The sequence below is a fragment of the Talpa occidentalis genome, unplaced genomic scaffold (genome assembly GCF_014898055.3).
Source record: "Talpa occidentalis isolate TD23 unplaced genomic scaffold, MPIMG_talOcc4v2.1 talOcc4.16, whole genome shotgun sequence".
NCBI classification, from domain to species: Eukaryota; Metazoa; Chordata; class Mammalia; order Eulipotyphla; family Talpidae; genus Talpa; species Talpa occidentalis.
The window spans coordinates 79,519,090-79,538,166 of NW_023601653.1; the positions used below are offsets into that span (position 1 = coordinate 79,519,090).

At 56.0% G+C, this 19,077-nt stretch overlaps 1 long non-coding RNA gene across 2 annotated transcripts in view; it reads left to right on the plus strand.

The window, feature by feature from the left end:
* Positions 1–19,077, plus strand: part of LOC129146011 (uncharacterized) — a 65,904-nt gene that overhangs the window by 934 nt on the left and 45,893 nt on the right. The window contains exon 2 of one of the 2 annotated variants that reach the window (XR_008552312.1): positions 168–235. The exons of the other annotated variant lie outside the window; for it this stretch is intronic. This is a non-coding gene — a long non-coding RNA (uncharacterized LOC129146011). The remainder of the gene's footprint in view (positions 1–167; positions 236–19,077) is intronic. 2 annotated transcript variants of the gene reach the window in all.

Here is a 19,077-nt window from a genome sequence, read left to right on the forward strand (position 1 = left end):
GATTTTAGCCCCTGCGCCACAAGAGAGGCCCTAATTTCATTGATTTTTAGTACAGTCTTTTTGATCTCTATTTCTGCTCTTGTTTTTATTATTTCCTTATTTCTACCGAATTTAGATTTTTTTAAAGGATTTATTTATTTATTTGTTTGTTTATTTATTTATACAAGCACCGGGTACAGTCAGAAGCACAGGAGGGTGAGAGAATTCACCAGAGCCAGAGCCGGGAACAGAACAGGTAGGCTGACGAAATACACTGCTGAGGGGACTAGCGGGCGTGGCAGGAGAGGTCTGTTGTGCCATGTGGGACCCTCGCCAGGTGGCCGGGGATCAAACCAGCGCTGCAGAGGCTGCAGGCAGCTCCGCAGCCCAGTGCTCAACCGCTGCGCCACCAGGGGAGGCCCCGAATTCAGATCTTATTTGTTCCTCTTTTCTCAAGTTGCCGTAGGTGTGATATTATTAGATTATTTATTTGAGATTTTTCTTCTTAATATGGGCTTGTATTGCAATTATCTTTACTCTAACAATAGCTTTTGCCATGTCCCATAGATTCTGGTAGCTTGTATCATCATTTTTGTTCATCTCAAGGTATTTTTTCATTTCTACTTTGATTTTCTCTTTTATCTAACTGCTATTAAACAGCATGCTTTTTAGTCTGCATGTATTCATCATTAGTTCTATTGACAACTGATTTGGGTACCAATCTATTCTTGAAATATTCCAATTGCATTTGAAAAAATGTGCATGCAGCATTTATTTTTGTATACAGCATTTTTTGAGTGAAGTGCTCTGTAGATGTTTATTAGACCTAACTCCTCAGTTAAAGCTATGGTTTCCTTATTTATGCCTGTCTTATTGATCTTTCCAGTGTTATAAGTGGAGTATTAAAGTCCCATAGTATTGTTGTTGTCAATGTTGGAGAGATCTTCAAATGATTCTAATCTGCCCACAAATTCATACATCTATTTGTGTCTCATTTATTCTACCAGAATTCACAAGCACTAACTCCATGAAGCACTCATAAAGATCTCCTTGCTGAGGGGCCTCCCTGGTGGCACAAGGGGTTAAGACGCAACACTATGAAGCAATCTGCTGCCACTGCAGCACAAGTTTGATCTCCAGTCAGGGATGTGACCCACATGGTGCAGCAGACCTCTCGTGACTGGCCTGCTGCTCCCCTCAGCAGTGCATTTCAGTCAATCCGCCTGTTCTATTCCCCACTCTGTCTCTGGTGAATCCTTTCACACACACACCCTCCCACACATCTCGCCTGTACCCCAGTTCTTGTGTGCATAAATAAATCTTAAAAACAAAACTCCTTGCTGAAGAAGAGATTGGAACCTAGCCAACTAAAATGTTGGTGGGGCATAAGGTTACAGGATGATTGATCATGGAAATAATCTTTCTCCCCTCAAGATAATGTTACTCATATAGTTTTCCTTATTTTTATATTCTAGCGAAAAGGCTGAAAATTTTTATACTATTGCAAAATAAACAAAGCTGTGTTGTGATCACAATTTAAGTACTTGATTTCATTCACTTGACCTATTACCTTTCTGGCAGTAGCAAAATACTTCTCCCTGGGAAACTGCGTGGGTGGGCACCTCTCTTATGCTTCCCAGGAATCCTCAGTGGTGTGGGAATGGAGAGGGTTAACCTTGGTGCGTGGGTGAGCAATAAGGAGGCAGCACAGTCATTTTGCTGGGAACTGACTCTCATTTGCTAGAGAGAGTGGAGCAGTGTATAGACTCAAGGAGATACTTACTTATCAGGATATGGGGGTACAGGGAGAGAAGTGGGATATTTAGATTTTCAAGTTATTTTGATATCTGTGGAAGTGTAATCCTTGAAAAGTTAACATTTTAGATTTTTAAACATTTATCACTTAAGTCAATGTGTGCAACAGTCTCCCGTGTCCCACCCTGTATCCGGGGGGAAGGAAGCGTCATGGCTGATCCCAGCTTCCTGCCTTGTGCATCTGAGCTGATGATGGTCTTTCCTTGAGATGTGGATCTTGGCAGAAGGAGCAGGTTTGGGCTGGGTGGGGTTGGAATAATGGGGTTGGAATGGGGGTGGTTGTTCTTCTGTTTCTGGTCATAGGGAGCTTGAAGGACCACAGGCATCCAGAAAGTCATTTCTTGTACTGTGGAGCTCGGCCTTCCTGGTCATTTCTGTAGCTCCAAACTTCTTGCTCTTACAGGAGCAGGTGGAGGGTGGTTTGGAAATTCAGATACTGGGAGAAGCAGAAGCCCCCAATCAAGGATAAAATAGATAAAGTTTTGTGTGTGTGTGTGTGTGTAAATACCACTAGGAGCTGGTTTCGTGATTGCAGAGACAGTAGATATTCCTCTGTGTTGTGTATAACATTTGTAATTATTACACATTAACTAGTGCACATAAAAATGCATGGGGAGGCCTGCCCCCCTTCTCAGCCCCTCTCCTAACTGAGACACCCTCTTCTTTTCCAGTTGCACCTCCCAGCCCCCTAGTTCCTGTTGTATTAGATTGGGCTGGTCACACTCTAAAAGAAATACCTGGCTGACTTCCCTCTTGTCTGTTCAGGGCAACTCCTCTGTGTGCCTGGGTCAGAGTTGTCGGGCGTGGGGGGGAACATCTATTGAGGAGCCAGGAAGGGGGTAGAGATTGGTTTAGTCTGATCTCAGGGGATGGCCTTGTCTGTCTCTATCTGGATCCTTCTTTCTGTCTTTTCCGCTCACAGATTGTGTGGCATTTTGAAGGGAGGAGTGCCTGGGCACCTAGCCCGTTACTTTCCGCCCCAATCTGGCCTTGGGCACAAGCCACATGGTGCTGGCCATCAGCCTGGACTCTTGCCCATCCATTATAGCCTCAGCTGCTAGGCTGGCACAGGTATCAGAGGATCTTCTACTAGGCTCTGCCCTCCCCCAATTCTGTTCCTGGGGCTAAAGTGAAAGAGTGTCAGATGGAGAACGCACACTCGGGGTGGGGAGCCAACACGGACATACATCCCTTGACGGTGAAAGGGACATCTGAGCCTTGAGGAGGGCTGTTGGGGAGTATGTGATAGTCCAGGGAAAAGGATTATCTGGGTGTGTGCTAAGGCTGGTGCGGTGTTGGGAAGAGACAGCAAAGTATTATCAGGAGCGTGAAGGCGTGAGGCCCTAGGAGAACCTCCTCTCTCTCTCCCGCTCTTCCTGCTCTAGGCCTGTAGACGTGTGCATGTTTCCTACTGCGGCCATAGCCCCAGGCGGGAGTGCATGTAGGATATTGACACAGGGGGGGTCTTTAGCTGTGCCCTGGCAGCATGGAAGTGGAGCTGGGGTGAAAGCTGTATGTCAGACATGTGACTGTACCCCTTGAGGGAGGGCTATCTGTGAGACTGCTGTTCGGGCGCAGGAGAAGACACCAGGGCTGAGGCTCGGAGCCTTGCAGTCTCTTGGTATGGACCAATGGTATCTGCTACATGGGGTACGTGGGCGCAGAACTCTTCTGCCTTTTTGACATTCCCCACTAAGCCACTTTGCTTTTATGAACCCCATTAGCACCGGTTTTTGACAACTGAAAGGAATCTGAGGAGGATTTTTGCTTTTACAGAAAAAGGCCAAAAGTAAAAATAGCTTCTTTGCTACACCATTTCAATGTATGGAAGGTTTCCTAGGAAGGTCCTGCTTTTGGGTCTTGGGGAAAACCTGCACCCTATACACAAACACACACACACACACACACACACACACACACACACTGCTGGTGAGAGACAGGCGCTTTCGTTCCTGAGAGCGGAGCCCCGTCCCGGTTCAGGCTGCGTCTGTGCCCGGGAGTGAGGGATGGTTTTGGTGAGCGGACTGTCCCCGGGGAGTGCTGGTCATGCCTCACCTTTACACCCGTGTGAGTTGTATGTTCAAATATGTGAATCCCCTGTGGAGATGTTGGGGGCGGGAAGCCTGAAAAAGATGGAGAATTTATGAGCTGCTTTTGTCGGGAGACAGTCGTAATGAAGAAAATTCAATTTTCTGCAGCTCGGAGAGTCAATATGTTAAATCTCGGAGAAGCTGTAGAGTGACAGCGGAATGGCAAAGTCAATGGGACGTGTGGGGGGGGTGCTGTCTATCTGTGTCTGCAGGGAGGCTGCCTCCTTTCTGTACCCTTGAACTGCAGCTGTGGGACACCAGATACAACCAGATACCCGGGTTCCTGGAACTGAGTTCCCTCTCTCCCTCCTCCATTTTGGTGACCAGCTTCCTTGGCCTCCTGCTTCTGAGGAGAAAGGTTGCACCAGGTCGAGCTACGATTCTATCCTAGTGTCAGCCTAGGAAGTCCCTCTCACAGTCTAGCCAGCACTCCCCCTTGCTGTAGTTACTTATTTCAGAGCTACTTTTTTTTTTTTAAAGATTAATTTTTTTTACAAGACCTGGGGTACAGGGGCAGAGGTGTGGGGGTGGGGGTGAGAGGACTCACCAGAGACAGAGCGGGGAGCAAACAGGCAGACGGACTGAAACACACTGCTGAGGGGAGCAGCCAGCGGGCAAGACAGGAGAGGTCTGCCACACCATGTGGGAATCTCCCTGGCCGGCGGGGAATCGAACCCTCACTGAAGAGCCTTCATAGACAGCTTCACAGCCGGCGCTCTGCCTGCTGCACCGTGCCACTGGGGAAGCCCCACAGCTACTGTTTTCAGCCCACAGCGATTTGTAGGAAAATTTGTTTTTCTTTCTAACTTTTCATTCCGATTCCTTTGACCTACTCCATGCTGGCTTCCTGTTTTCCAGCAGATTTCAAATTTCCCCAGCCAGCCTTTACCGCCTCCCTGCCAGGCTCCTGATCCAGCAGGCAGGAGTGTGGTGGGGGCAAGGTGGTGGGGAGACAGAAGTTGGGGATTCCTCTGTGAGCCACAGTGTCACCAGGAGCCGTGATTAGCCGAGCTGCTGGCTGTGTAATTGGTGTGTGCCCGAGTCCCGGGGGTCTGGTGTGTTAACAGCGGGTCCCTGTGGTGAGTAACGAGATCGTGCCCATGGCTGGTTGCACACACTAATTAATTAGTGCTCCTCTGGTGTCGAGGAATGAGGAGCTGGGGGAAGTGGTGGAGGGGTGTCTCAAAGCCAGAGAGCCCAGCTCTTCGGAGCCCAGGGGTCACAGGAGGTTCTGCCAGAATGGGGGCCTTCAGGCTGGCGTGCAGCATGGGGGTCGGAGCTCTCCAGGCCCTGGCTGAGGGTGTGTGGGGGCACAGAGGTCTGGGCTCTTGGTTGGGGGGGCGGGAGGTGGCTGGAGGGAGGACACTGCCTCAGCTTAGAGAGGTCTCCAGGCTCTGGGCCTGCTGGACGGCTTCCTCTCTCCAGGGGACTGAGAGACGAAGGGAGTGAATTGGGGATGAGACATTTCAGACTCTGTAGCCTCATTTCTGTCCCCTCTATCTTCGCCTCACTAAGCGCGGCTTCGCCACGAGTCATTTCACACTTAACACACGCACACGCTGCGCAGTGCTCCCCAGTGCTTTCAGACCACTCTCACTTTGGGAACCAGCCCCCCTGGTCGTCAGGGAAGATACCAGACTCCTAAGCCCTTAGGTTGAAGTTGGAGGCAGGAACTTCTGAAGCGTGGGATCTGGAATGGAGATATTTGGGGGAAACACCATGGAAACACTGACATGGGGGGTGGGGGAGGTGGGGGTCGTGGGGACCCTTTCGGGAGAAAGCCCCGCCATTGCCCAGGACAGTGTGATGGCTCACAGCAGCAAGAAAGAGTAAGGTGAGAGGGAGGGAGAACTTGCAGAGGGCGGACAGCTGCACCTGTTTCCAGTCAGAACTCCCAGGCCTGGCGCGGGGAGGGCGCAGGAGGAAAAGGGCCCCCTAAGAGCGGGAGGCAGCAAGGTGTGGCGGGAGGGGGAGACGAAACAGAGCCCCGCGGACAAGGCGCTGGGGCTGCAGCGGGGACGCTGGCTGCGGCGTGGAGGCGCCGGGCCTGTTCCTGCGCACGGTAATTGCTAAATTACCCGCCATCTGCTCGCCTTTCAGACATAAATTATCTGCGAGGAGAAAAAACGCAGAGGCTGCGCGCTTTCCTGCGCGCCCCTAAACCCGCGCTAGGAGCCGAGGGGGCTCTTCCTCCTCCAGCCGAGGGAGAGGAGTGGGGGGACCTGCCGGGGGACCAGCCACATTTGCCAGTCTTCCCTGAGGGGCTGGACCCGAGGTGACCGGCGCCCGGGCTCCTCGGCCTGGGGCTGGCCGCTGTGCCCGCGGGGCCAGGCTTCCCGGGGTCGCGCCGCGGAGGCGGGGCTTGTCGCGGGGGCGCGGCCTTCCCCAGGTGCCCCCGACGGCCTCTGCCCCCCCCCCCCGCCGCGAGGGGAGCGGAAAGGGACACCCCTCTTCCTTCATTCTGCTCTGAGCGTCGCCTCCTCTGCCCTGGGTTCTGCAGGGTGGGGGGTGTGAAAGCAGGTGTGGGAGACACGACTTGAAATGGATCAAAATGGGGGGATGCAGGGGCCGAGAGCCGGCTGCGCGCGAAGGGGGGGCCCACGGGCGGGCGGGGGGCGTCTGGGGAGTGGCCGGGCCGGAGCGGGGCGGCAGGACGGGGAGGCCGGCTCTGGGGTGCAAGGATGTGGCGTGGGGGGTGCACAGGGCAAGCGGAGCGGCAGCGGGCAGGACGGGCGTGCGAGGGACGGGGTGGGGCCGCGTGGAAAGAGGACGGGGCGCCGCCAGCGTGGGGCGCTGCCCGGAGAGCAAGCAGGGCCGGGCCCGCGTGGGCGTGGGGGGCACAGACAACAGCCGAAGCCGTCGGGCCCTGAGGGGACAGCGAGCAGAGGCCGCGGCAGGGGAAACAGGGCGTCTGTGGGCCCTCGGAGAGTCCCCAACAGGTGCGGGCCAGACCCCCAGAGCCCCGGCCCGCGCGGACGCTGAGGCCCGACTGCAGGCGGCCCAGCCCACCCAGGCAGCTGCGGCGGGGGGCGGGGGGTGGGGGGCGCCCCCCTGGCCCAGTCACCTGCAGGGCGCGCCCACCGGGGTGGGGGCGGGCCGGGCGCCTCCCAGCTCCGTGCGGAAGCTAGTGGGGTTTCTTGCGAGCGATTGTTTAGTATTCATGGGGCGACGCGATCTCTCCCACATCTGCTTAGCACAGCAAGTCCTGTCATATAACTGTCTCCCGCACTGTCTGTCCATAAAGAATGTCTCGGAATTGGTGTAATTCAGAGAAATTAATGACGACTTTCCGCGGGACGGCTCCCTGGGGGATGATTAACACTTCATCGTCCATCTGATGCGCGGGGCCCGGCGCTCCATCGCGAACATTTGGGCCGTGGCCAGCCGCATTAAAGGTTATTACGGAAAACGCGACCTGCAAACGGGCGAGAGGCATGATGGACCGGGAGGGGCGGGGGCCGCGCGGGGGCGGGGGAGTCCGATGGAGCCGGCCAAGGCGGAGATCAAGTTTCCGGAGGTGTCCGCACCTGGGGGTCTGAGACCCGAGCAGCCTGGGTGTGGGTGTCAGCGTCCGCGGGGCTGCAGGACGAGGGGTGGGGAGACACGCACCCCAGGGGCCGGGGACCCGTAGGGGGTCCCTGTCTATGGTGGACGCTTTGCTGATGGAGGCTTTCCCTGTCTCCGACTCCTCACAGGATTGGGTACACTTTAAACCCCACCTTACAGGTGATGAAACTGAGGCTCAGATAGGGCTGACAAGTTTTCCTAGGGAACAGCTCACGCAGAAGCAAAAGCAGGACTTGAACTCGGGTCCTTGGCTCCTGAGCTCCTGCTTCCAACTCAGAACTGGGCAGAAGCTCCTTTCTCAAGCCTGCCTGAGTTTCGCCACCCGGGAGGCAGAGGGGTGCTCAAAAATGTTTGTCCCGTGAACAAATGAATGATTTTTACAGGATCCTCTTCCACAGTGTGGGCCAGAGTCCCAAAGACTCCAGCGGCAGGAAGGGGAATGAAGCAAACAGTGCCCGTTTGGCCAGGAAATAGGTTTCCTGTGGATTTCCATGAGCCTCCACTGGACTTTCTAGACCTCTGGAATCTAGAGGACTGGGCTCTTTTTTTTTTTTTTTTAACATTTATTTATTTATGCATATAGGAACTGGGTGCAGAGCGAAACAGGCAAGAACAGGCAGATCTACTGAAATACACTGCTGAGGGGAGCAGCGGGCGAGACAGGAGAGGTCTGCTGCGCCATGTGGGTAGACCCCTGGCCAGGGATCGAACTCGTGCGGCAGTGGCTGCTGAGAGCTTCATAGTGCTGAGACTCAATCCCTTGCACCACCAGGGAGGCCCCCAAGTTTGGGGAATGTCTAAGGAGGTTTCTAGCTCTAGGCTCAACCCATTTTCCTTTGGGCAGGGGGAGGACCATGACTGCTGTGACAGCTCTGCCGTCAGCACTACCCAGCGACTCCAAGCCAACCCCAGGCCCCTTGGAGGCCTCCGCATGGTGGTGTCTGCATTCTTACTGAATTTCACATGAGCTGCTTTCGGACCCCTTGTGCTGGGAAGTCCTTCCCGAATCTAACCTCAAATCCTCTTATTGCACCGTGTCTAAGAAGCCCAGAAAGAGTTTGTGAATTGGGACGTAGACTCCCCCCAGTTCCCCTAGGAGCATGGAGTAATTTTTCCTCTGGCTGGAGGTGGGTCTGGAGCGTAGTGACGTGGAGAGTGTGTGAGGCTTGCAGACGGGTCAGGCCATTGTCGAGGAGGAGCACGTGGTCAGCAGGACAGTTTCAGAGATGGACGCGCAGAGACCATCGGGTCTACCCTCTTACAGTTTTCCAGAGGAGGAAGGCTCGCCCCGTCTCCGCTGCTACAGGGTGGCCACTTCTGGAAAACCCAGGTCCCTGACTCCTGATCTAGGGGCCTTCTGAGTGCCCGGTTGCAGGCACTGCTATTCCCTTGGCTGGGGAGACAGGAAGGCGCTTCAGCTAGACCGGGGTGCTGACCCCCCCTTCCTCTCACTTAAGCCTGTAGTGACTCCTTTGCAGACTTCCCAGTCCAGCTTCGAGGCCTCTCGCCCACTGACACCTGTTCCTCCCCATTCTCCCTCCACCAGGCCCGTCTGTTTGGTCTCTTAGCTGCAGCTGGGAAGCCAGCCCAGAATTCAGCCCTCTCTCCCCCTCTCCCTGCCTCACAGGTTGTCTCCAGTGAGAACCATCTTCTTTCCTCTTCAGTCCTTTCCAATATTGCCCCCTAGTCCCCTCCTCCAGGGAGTCTTCCTTGATAAATTTCCTGCTTCTGGATCCCAAACTTTCTCTTTCTAAACCCATACCAGGGTACCTACTGGCCTCTCCCTCTCTATTTTCCAGTTGTGTGGTTTGTCCCTGCTCTCTCCTGCAACTCCCCTGGGATCCCCCAACATGGACTGGTTTCTCCCCAAGTGCAGGGGTTTGTTTATCCCTGTCTCCTGGGTCCCCTCTCCATGCGTCAAAGGGTCAGGACTGCAGTGAGAATTAACTCAACCCTCCCCCATTTTCTGGGTTCCTGGAATGGCAGAGATAATGGTGTCCAACTGGTTGCATCACTAGGCGAGAAGTGGGGGTTCAGACTCTGCTTCACCCTTGTTTTATTCCTGTTTAGGCCTCACCCCAGCCCCTCACCCTCCTACTCCTGGTTGCCTCAGACCCAGTTAACAGTCCTTGCTAGGCAGCCCTGGAGCCCCCGGGATGTTGGGTCTGGAGCCCCACCACAGGCTTCTAAACTTGGGTCTCACCCTGCACCTGGCCACCTGCTCTCCTAACTCTATCTTTTGAGACTCATTTTCTCTTTCAGGCTCCTCTCCACTCTGCCTCTCCTTTCCCAATCCAATCTTCCCCCAAACCACCTATTCCCAAAACCTGAGTTCTTTCAACAAGTGCTTCCTTTCCTGCGGGGGAAGGGGGGGGGGCTGTAGCGTTCTGGAGGAAAGGGTCCTGGCTCTGGTGAGAAACCAGCTCTAGCTGTGGCTCAGTGGGTGCTGTGGCCGCCACCTTGTGGCTGGTACTGACAACTGCAGGGTTAGGGTCCCAGTACTCAGAGTGGAACCTTCCAGAAAGGGAGAGGGCTGAACAGAGGGGCTCAGAATTCCTAATTGACATTGGAGGTTTCCTCAGGGAGTCTTGAATTCCTAATTGACAAGGAATTAGAAACCTGGGAGGGAAGCCAAGTAGCAAGGACACTTCTAGATGGAGAGAGATAATTGAAACACTGTTCTCAAGTCTCAAACCTGCTATTCAGATCCTCTCTTCCCGAAAATACTCTGAAAGGGAAACAGTCTGAAACAAAAGCTGGAGCGCCCATGCTGTTACCTGCAGAACTTCCCAGCACATCCCCGAGTGTATCGGGAGGCCGCTCTTCTGACACCTGCACAGCAATTTCAAAGTTACCCCTGCCCCCCTCCAGCCTGTGCTTTCTCCTACCTTCTCCAGACCCCCTGAGCACAACATGCCCAGCCCACCGGGCCTCTTCAGAGATGTCTAGATTCCTTAGCTTACCCACGGCAACCAGTGCTGTGGCTATGACCAAGAGGCGAATCTGGGAAGTCCCTTCTCTGGTCTAACTCCTGGACTTCCTGTGGCACTGGAAATGGGCAGAACCACCATGTAGCTGGCAGAGCTGCAAACGGGAAGGTGGCTGGAGAAAAGAACCTGTGACGAGAGAGGGAAGTTCTGGAACTGCCTCGTTTCCCCTCCCACTGCCCCTGCCCCTGTCCCCTTGGGTCCCTGGACATGAACGGGGAGGGACAGGGTGGACCCTTTCACTGGACTGGGACTTCAGGAATCACTCGTGCTGGGGGCAAGGGAGGCCTTGGGGTCTAATCATGGCTGTTGTTATTCTATTCTGTAAAATGGGCGAAGTAGGGGGAGGTAGAAGAGGTGTTTGTTTCCACCAGCCTGAGTCCTTCTGATCTCACCTAGAGACCCTTAGAAACCTTTTCCCTTGCCGCCACCCCAAACCCAGCTCCTCAGAAGCCCCCACAAAGACAGCTCTTCCTCCAGCCCTGGGTCGGCCCCTCTCCTAGGCGGCCTGAGAGCCGCGAATCCTCCCGCCATTTTCCCTCTGCTTCCCAGGCCCCGCTTGGGGATCTTGGTCAGAGTCCCGGCTCTGCAGCTCGGGGCTGGGGGCTGTGCCCCGCGCCCTCCTCTGAGTGCCGTTCCTCCCCTGCCTCCTCTGCGGCTGCTGACCTTACTGAGTTAAATTAAAAAGCAATGTTCTGTGTGTGGCTCCAGCCCTGTGGAGCTTGACTCTGGGAAGACGCAGACAATTACTAGCCCCTCTGTCTCCCTCTCGTCTGGCTGCCTTATAATTTTTCCCCCCGCTGCCTGGTATGCAACATTTATGTTTTTAATAACACCAGAATGGTTTTGACCTTGGGAATTCATAGCAGAATGGGCACCGCGAGAGGCCCCAGCGTGATTGGCGTTTGTGTCAGTTCTTTGCAGGGAGGAGGCTCAGGTGCCTCCTCTGTGCTCGGGAAGGTGTGTGGAGGCTGCACCCCGAGGGCCTGGGGGAAATCCCAAAACCCGAGTGGACGAGGAGGTACATGGGGAGGGGGAAAGAAAAACATGTGGGTTGTCTTTTTAGGTTTCCCCTAGAGGATGGAAGTTGAATAAGGTGTTTGAAAGCTTGGGATGTTTTCCTCCTGTCATTTTATAAGGAAGGGGATGTGGATGGGGGAACAGCAAGTGTGGGGGGGGGCATGTGGAAGGGGCATGTGCTCGCATTCAGTCCCTCAGCCCATGCGTTTGCCCATACACAGCTCGCTCCACTCATTGAATGAAGGCCTTCAAGTCAGAGCCTCTCCCCTGCCAGCTCTTTAGCTTTGAGGAGTGTGGGGGAAGCGAGGCTAGCCACAAGTCTGGGGTCAGACTCAGAGTAGAACTTTCAGCTGAGGGTTAAAGAAACATTAAGGAGCATTCTTCTGGCTTGCGGTGAGGTTTTCTCCCTGGTCCTCCTACCTTTCCTGATCTCTGTGCTCACCTGCCCACGTAATTCAGTGGCAGCAAGAAGGACCGGGAGGAGCAGGCAGGTCAGCAGGGGAGTGGAGGGGCCAAGGACAGTGAAAGGCCTGGGAAAGAGGAGCCCAGAGTAGCAAGAGTTGGGGGCCCTGGGTGGCCCCTCTTCCCTCTGTGTACAGTGCTCTGGCTGGCAGGACCAAGGTTAGAACTGGGAAAGGCTTCTCTGCAGCTTTGAGGAGCCTCTGCAGACACAGGGAAGTGCAAATCCTGAACCATGAGTTGTTCTTGCAGCTCAGGAGATAGGAAGAGAGAAGCAGGGGCTGTTGTGGGGGTACCAGAGGATGGAGGGGGTAGCAAGGTGTTTGCAGCACACCTGTGTGTTGCAGTCCTAGGTGGAGCAGTTAGAGACAGCAACATGGGGAGGCGTCGCTTCCACAAGATTTTTCAAACCATGGGTGGAAAAGTCTCATGGCTGCCTGGAAATGCACTCTGCTCCCAGGCGAGCGCTGGACAGTGAGGGGCCCGGATCACCGGGGATCAAGAAAAGCTGGGCTCCAGCTCCGGTTGCACTTATCAGCCGGGACCCCATGAAACATCTCTCTGAGCTTGGGTGTCCTCCGCGGTACAGCAGTGAAGGCGACGCCCCGGGGCCCTTCTGCGCCCGCCCTGCGGTGCTGGGGGGCGGGCATGGGGGGCGGGCATGGGGGGCGGGCATGGGGGGGGCATGGGAGCCGGGCCGGGCGAGCGCCTGTCGGGCCCGGGGGTGCGAGGACGGATGCGGTGCAAAGGGCGGATGCGGTGCAAGGGGCTGCAGGAGGGATTTCCTGAATTCGGAACTTCACGGTTCTTGCTGGAACTCAAGACTTCCCCAGCGTGGGCATCGCCACTCGTCGGGCCGCCCCGGGCGCCCGTTAGGCTCGCTGGCAGCGCCATTCTCTGCCGCCCTCCTGTGGCCGCCGCGCCCGGGAAGGCTCCGCGCAAGGCCGCAGAGCCGCGTCCGGAGCCCCCTGGTGGACATTGAGTGTATGACAAGGAGCGATCTTGGCTGGGCCGACCAATTTTTTTTTTTTTTAAATAAGGCTTGCTTGCTTGCTTTCTTTTTTCTTCTTTTTTAAGATTTATTTATTCATGCATACAAGAGCTGGGGTACAGGCCAGAGGTGTGGGGGGTGAGAGGATCTACCAGAGACAGAGTGGGGAACAGAACAGGCAGACTGACTGAAATACACTACTGAGGGGAGCAGCGGGTGAGACAGGAGAGGTCTGCTGTGCTGTGTGGGTAGCTCCCTGGCTGGCCGGGGATCGAACTCGTGCTTCAGAGACTGAAGTTGCAGACTGCGTGCTTCAGAGGGGCAGTGCCCAACCCCTTGCGCCACTAGGGAGGCCCTAGTCCAACCAATTCTTTCCCGATCTTCCAACTAGTTCTGGGGGGCACTCATGACCTCAAGGCAGGGAGGGTCTTTCTGAAATTTAACCTTCTCTGTCATGGCCGGAAGTTTAGCTTCTGCTTTTGGGGACGTGCAGCGGAGACAAAGGGCTGAGGTCAAGCTACTGAGGGGAGAGGCCCATTTCTCTTCTTTTTCTTTGGGTTCCAGCTACAACCCCAGCTCCCTGAGGGCTCCGGGAACTTTCAGAGAAAGACGGCAGGGCCTGGGGACGTTCCTGGAGAAAAGGGTCTGGAGCAGACCCGGCATTCTGGGCTTCTGAGAATTTGCACCTGAGCTCAGTCCATCAGCGTCAGCGTCAGCAGGGAGATGGATTGGCAGGAGCCAGGAGGCAAGAGACAGGGATGATGGAGGGAGATGGCATATTTGACAGATGCTGACAGGGCTCGTTATTTGTTAGCTCTGGAATCCCCTCCCACCCACCAGGCTGCCCTTGGCCCTCCCTTTCTAGTACTCAGTGCTCATTAGTGACTGGCTGTCTTTGGGGAGAAATCCAGTTGACCAAGCTGCACTGGGATGGACAAGAGGGAGGGGGAGGGAAGGAGATGTGTCAAGGATGTCTGGGAGCTGATGGGGAAGGAGTGGTTGGGAAGACTGGGCTCTGCGGCTGGGCCTCCACGCTCCCTGCGCACTAGGAAGGTTTGGCAGGAGAAATCATCCACGAGGCAGAGACTGAATTGCTGGGGGTGAGAGCAGGAGGAAGGGGGTGGCATATTTGACAGAACTGAGTTCCCCCACTTTTAGCACTAATTTTGGGATTTCTGGTGAAACACGAGCCAGTGATGTTATTGCGGGGTTCCTATGTGAGAGGAAGGGCGATAGGCGCTGTGAGAGGATGGAAGTGTTTTCTGCTTCCCTTCCTGTATTTTAGGACTTGCTGCATCTTCTCCTGGACTTGTTGCTCCGTGTGTGCCTCTCTGAGGGGTACAGGGACCCGCACCCGTCCACCAGGGTGCTGAGACAAAGCACCCCAGCACGTTTCTCTTCTTCACCCGCCTCGAACCCTCCAGCAAAGCATCTTCAGTGGGTCTTGATTTCTTCTCATCACCCCCCCCCCTTTTAGAATCCACGAAACATGTAGATACCTGGGAGAGAAAGGGGACTATGGAGAGTCCGCCCAGAATTTTCAGTAGCTCCCAGTGGGCCAGCTGGGGTGGGAGCGGGGTAAACCACAGGACCCTGAGCAGCCGATGCAGCAGACAGGGAGGGGCCCAGCATTCGGAGGCGCAGAGAAGGTTTGGTGAGGAGAATGCTGCAGTCAGAGCCCGTGCTGCATCCTAATCAGCGCTGCGGAGGCTGCGCAGCGGCCGTCAATCTTCCACACAAAGGGCCGCTGGCCCCGTCCCCCTGGAAGCCCTCAGAGCCAGCCCACCTCTCTAAACCCCGCAGTGCAAAGAGGCAGTGAGGGGGGGCACACAGACAAGGACAGACAGACCCAGCAGATTCAAGCCAAGACAGACAGTACAGGACCAACGTGGCTGTCTGTCTGTCTGTCACAGCGCCCTGGAGAGGAAGAGGCTGAAATACTCAGTGAACAGAGAAGAGCTAAGGGTAGAAGCAGAGAGACACACCCAGGGGCCGAGAGAGCAGAGACAGGGACTTGGACATGAGCTGGGCCCATGCTCAGGGGAAACCGAAAACCTTGGACCCACAGCCAAAGACAGACAGCCTGGATGCAGGTGGAGAAGGTCCCAGGAGAAGTGTCGGGCAGAGAGAAGGAAGGGAGGAGCTGGGAGCTGGGCGAGGAGGCAGTGAGAAGGGGCAGGTAGAGGTTGCAGAGGGCAAAAGGAAGACTCTGAGTTGAGGGCCCTGCTGGCCTCTGGGGACCTGGGGCACAGGTAGGGGGAGAGGCTTAGGAGTGAGGTGCGCGCACATACACACACACACACACACACAAATAGAGCAACACAGAGCTCTATTCCAAAAACCACAATGGGGCACAGTAGGCTGTGGTGGAGGACTCTGGGGGCCTTGGTGGGGGGTGTGGTGCAGGGATTACCTGGCAGGAGGTGTGACCCTAAGCCCTTGAAGCAAACAGTGTTGTAAAACAGTTACCTCAGTACAAATTAATAATAATGCTGGAATCATCGGGTGCTGAACTGGACTTCCACACACTCTCCCTGCACAGTGCCTGCCCGAGCAAGGAGGGTGGAGGTTGAGGGAGAGAACAGGAAGAAGGCGGAAGTCAGAGAAAGACCAGATAGAAAAAGAAATGGCAGAAACCCCGCGGAGATCAGAGGGAGACAAGCTGGTACGGAAAGGGGAGCAGAGAAACACATGGAAGAGAGACAGAATGGAGGAAGGAACCCTAGAGGTGCTGGCAAGACAGGGAGCCGGAGGGAGCCTCCGTGTGCGGGAGGGAGGGGAGTGGAGAGAGAGGAGGCTGTGGACAGAGGGCGAAGGAAGCTGCAGTGGGAGAGGGAAGCAGGCAGGGCGCCCATCGCCCCAAAGACGTTGGGCTGGAATGAAACAACCCTGCAGCCAGGAGGGAGTCAAGGGGTGGTTTTCTAGGGTTGTCCTTGTCTTTTTTTCTTCTTTTTTGTAAAGTACAAAAAGTCCATCTTCTTCAAAGTAGCACTTTCAGCAGCTCGCTCATTCCTGACATTCCTCTTTGAGAATTGTCTTTGCAGTCTGCAGTACAGCTCACCAGGGGCAAGTTTTAGCCTTTGTGGTGGATCCAATTTTTGAAAACAGCCAAGTTTTCTCCAAGGCTGGAGAACGTGGTGACAGAGCTGCAAAGCGGGTATTTCCAGTCAAGAACAAGGTTTCTCTGCTGGAGGTGTGTCCTCCAAAGTGACCCGGAAGGGTCATTCTGAAGGAGATACATGCAGAATGTGCCAGCAGGTTGTGATGGTTTGTTTTCTGGCTGTTTGTGAAAACAAGGTTGAAGTGCACCCAGGGGCATTTGCCGCCTGGCACTAGAGGGATGAGGCCTGGCATTTGACGAAACACTTGGTGAAGTGGTCCTGCCCTTGAGGGACTTGTCTTCCCCCTTTCTGCCAATGTAATTTGCAAGTGCAGAATAATCTGGTGACACTACCACATAGATCAACAGGTGCAAATGACAAGGGCAAGATCAGAAACAGAGCTGGTCAGTTCATCAGGGAAGACTGCCCGGAGGAGGAGGATTATGAGTGGGGTGTGGAAGGAGAAACCCAACAGGGCGTGGAATGGAGTAGGACAAGAGGGAAGAAGACCTCTCTTTGATGGTTTAGAGGCAGGATGAGCAAACCACAATCCAGAGAGAGCCTAGATTTGCTCACCTGGAACAAAGAGTGGAATTGGGGAACCAGCAAGAAGGGGAAGGGAGGGCAACAGATTTTGAAGGGCCTGCTGGGTGATCCGAATTTGCTATGAAAGGAATTGTGACCCATGGACCGTGCACTGACATCTTAGGCACTGCTGTGACTGCAATTATCGAGACAAGTGTGTACCCAATTTTGCACGTCTTCTCTCTGTGTGTATGGGGGTGGCATGTACCTCCATGTGGTTCTGTGCCCCAGGCGCTTGTCTTTCCGTCTCTGTGTGTAATTGGCAGGTCACTGTCTGAGTCTCTGGTTCATTTGTGTTTCCATGCGGTCGTGTCATCTTGGTTATTTTTGTGTATTTTATCTGGCTACATACTGTGGAGGGCAGTGTGTGTGTGTGTGTGTGTGTGTGTGTGTGTGTGTGCGCGCGCGCGCGCGCGCTGCACGCTTGCGCCTGTGCATGCGAATGCTTGTGCCCGCAGGAGGAGACGGGCCTGCGGGGGGAGCCCTGGCTGCCCAAGCATCACCGTCTGTCTCTCTCCCTCCACTGGCTCCATCTGCCCACGCTGAGGTCGTGACAAGGAGGCAAACAGCAAAACGGCAAACCGCTCCGCCCAGAGAGACCAGAGACATCGTAAGCCAGGCACAGTCTCCCGTGCTCGCTGGGGAGAAACCGCGACAGACAGACAGACAGACAGACAGACACACACACACACACACACACACACACACACACAGTCCTGCACGCACAGGCTGCACTGCAGACGCGCTGCCCACAGCAGGTGCGCGCACACGCGCAGACACGCGCAGGCACAGACAGGCCCCGCGCAGGGCACGCGCGCTCTCTCCTGCCCTCACGCTCCCCACACTTCCTCGAGCGAGCGCTGCGCCCCGGCCTTCCGCCACCCCCAAGCGCCGGCCTGCTGGGATGTGGGGCGCCGGGCGGGGACGGGGTGCTCGGAGCCCGCGCACCAGATGTCTAATTGCTCCTTCGGCCTTGGAGGCGCGTGCGTGTGCGTGTGCGCGTGCGTGTGTGTGTGTGTGTGCACGCGCGCGTGTTCGCGGGGCGTTGCTCACCCCTTCACACCTGTCTCCGTCCCGCCACCTCCCACCGCCCTCCCGACCCGCGGCGGTTTCCGCGATCGCCCCGCGGCCGAGAATTCATTAGCGGGGGGCGGATGTAAGCGCAGCGCGGCGGAACGTTTTAATTAGGCCTGAACAATAAACAAGCTAAACGAGCCGCGCAGGGCTCCCCGCGGGCCCTCCGCCGCCCCGCGCCGCGCGCTCATTACGGCTGCAGCCAATTTCATGCCCGCGCCGCGCCGGGCTGCGCGCGAGGGCGCTGGGGGCGCTGGGGGCCTGCGGGCCGGAGGGGGGCGCCGGGGGCTGGGGGGGCGGCACCCCCGAGGGCGGGTCCCTGTCCTGCGGGGGTCGGCGCTCCCCCGGCCGTCTGCCGTCCTCAGTGTCCTTGAGGGGAAGGTCTCCCCACGCCAGACGGCGGGTGTGAGCTTCGGGCTTCCTTTCTAGGGTCTGTCTCTCCCTCCGGCTCCCCCGCTCCCAGCGCGGCGGACTCCAGCTCCCCCTCTCTGGCTCCGCCGCCTTGCAGCCCCCCTCGTCCGTTTGCCGCAGTGTGCGCGGCTCTGGCCCTGGGTCTCTCCTCCCGCTCGCCTGCCCGCCCTCCTGGCTGGCGGGCTTCGCCTCGACTCGGTCTCTCCCCCAGAGCCGCCGCCGTCCTGCCCTCAGCGTCGGGGGCTGTGGCCGGTTTGCCCCAAGCTTGCACTTGGGCGGCGCCTGTGCAGCCTCGGCCTCCCTCCTGCTGCTCGCGTCCCGCGCTCCGCCGGCAACCGCCGCGCTCTGGGTCTCCGCCGGGCCCAGGGTCCATTCTGTGGGGCTCACTTTCCTGGCCCCTCTGCCCTCCGTCTTAGGTGTGGCCCCTGGGCTTTGCCCCCGGCCTCACTGGGGCTACTGTGGCCCCTGAGCCGGCAGGATTGAGTTCAGGCCCCCAACCGGTGCCAGCACTCCCCCGGCGCGGGTGGCAGGGGAAGGCGGGGGTCTTGGGCAGAGTTTGAGCCCCAGTCTGTTCTTACCACGCATCTCTTTTGCATGGGCTTACTCAGCTGTAAAATGTGGGAAGGAATTTTAGGTGCCTCAGGGGACTGCTGTGAAAATTAATACTGTGATAACGAAAGTAACATACTTGGCACATTGTATTTACTCAATAAATATTCGCTCTTATTATTTGTTCTTCCTCAATCTGCTTCCCTATCTCCTTAGCCTGGAGTGAAAAAATGTTGCAGAGACAGAAGAACCAAAGTAATAGGCTTCATAGGTCAAAGCCAATTGAACATCAGGAATTTCATAGGGTTCAACCTAACAAATGCGCCAAGGCCTGCGCACAGGAGCCGGGGGACCGTAGACTAGAAGGCAGGATGGGGATTGAACTGAACCACTGAATTTAGGAAACCTTGTGGGTTGGCACATTGGGCTGACTGAATTCAAACCCCCGG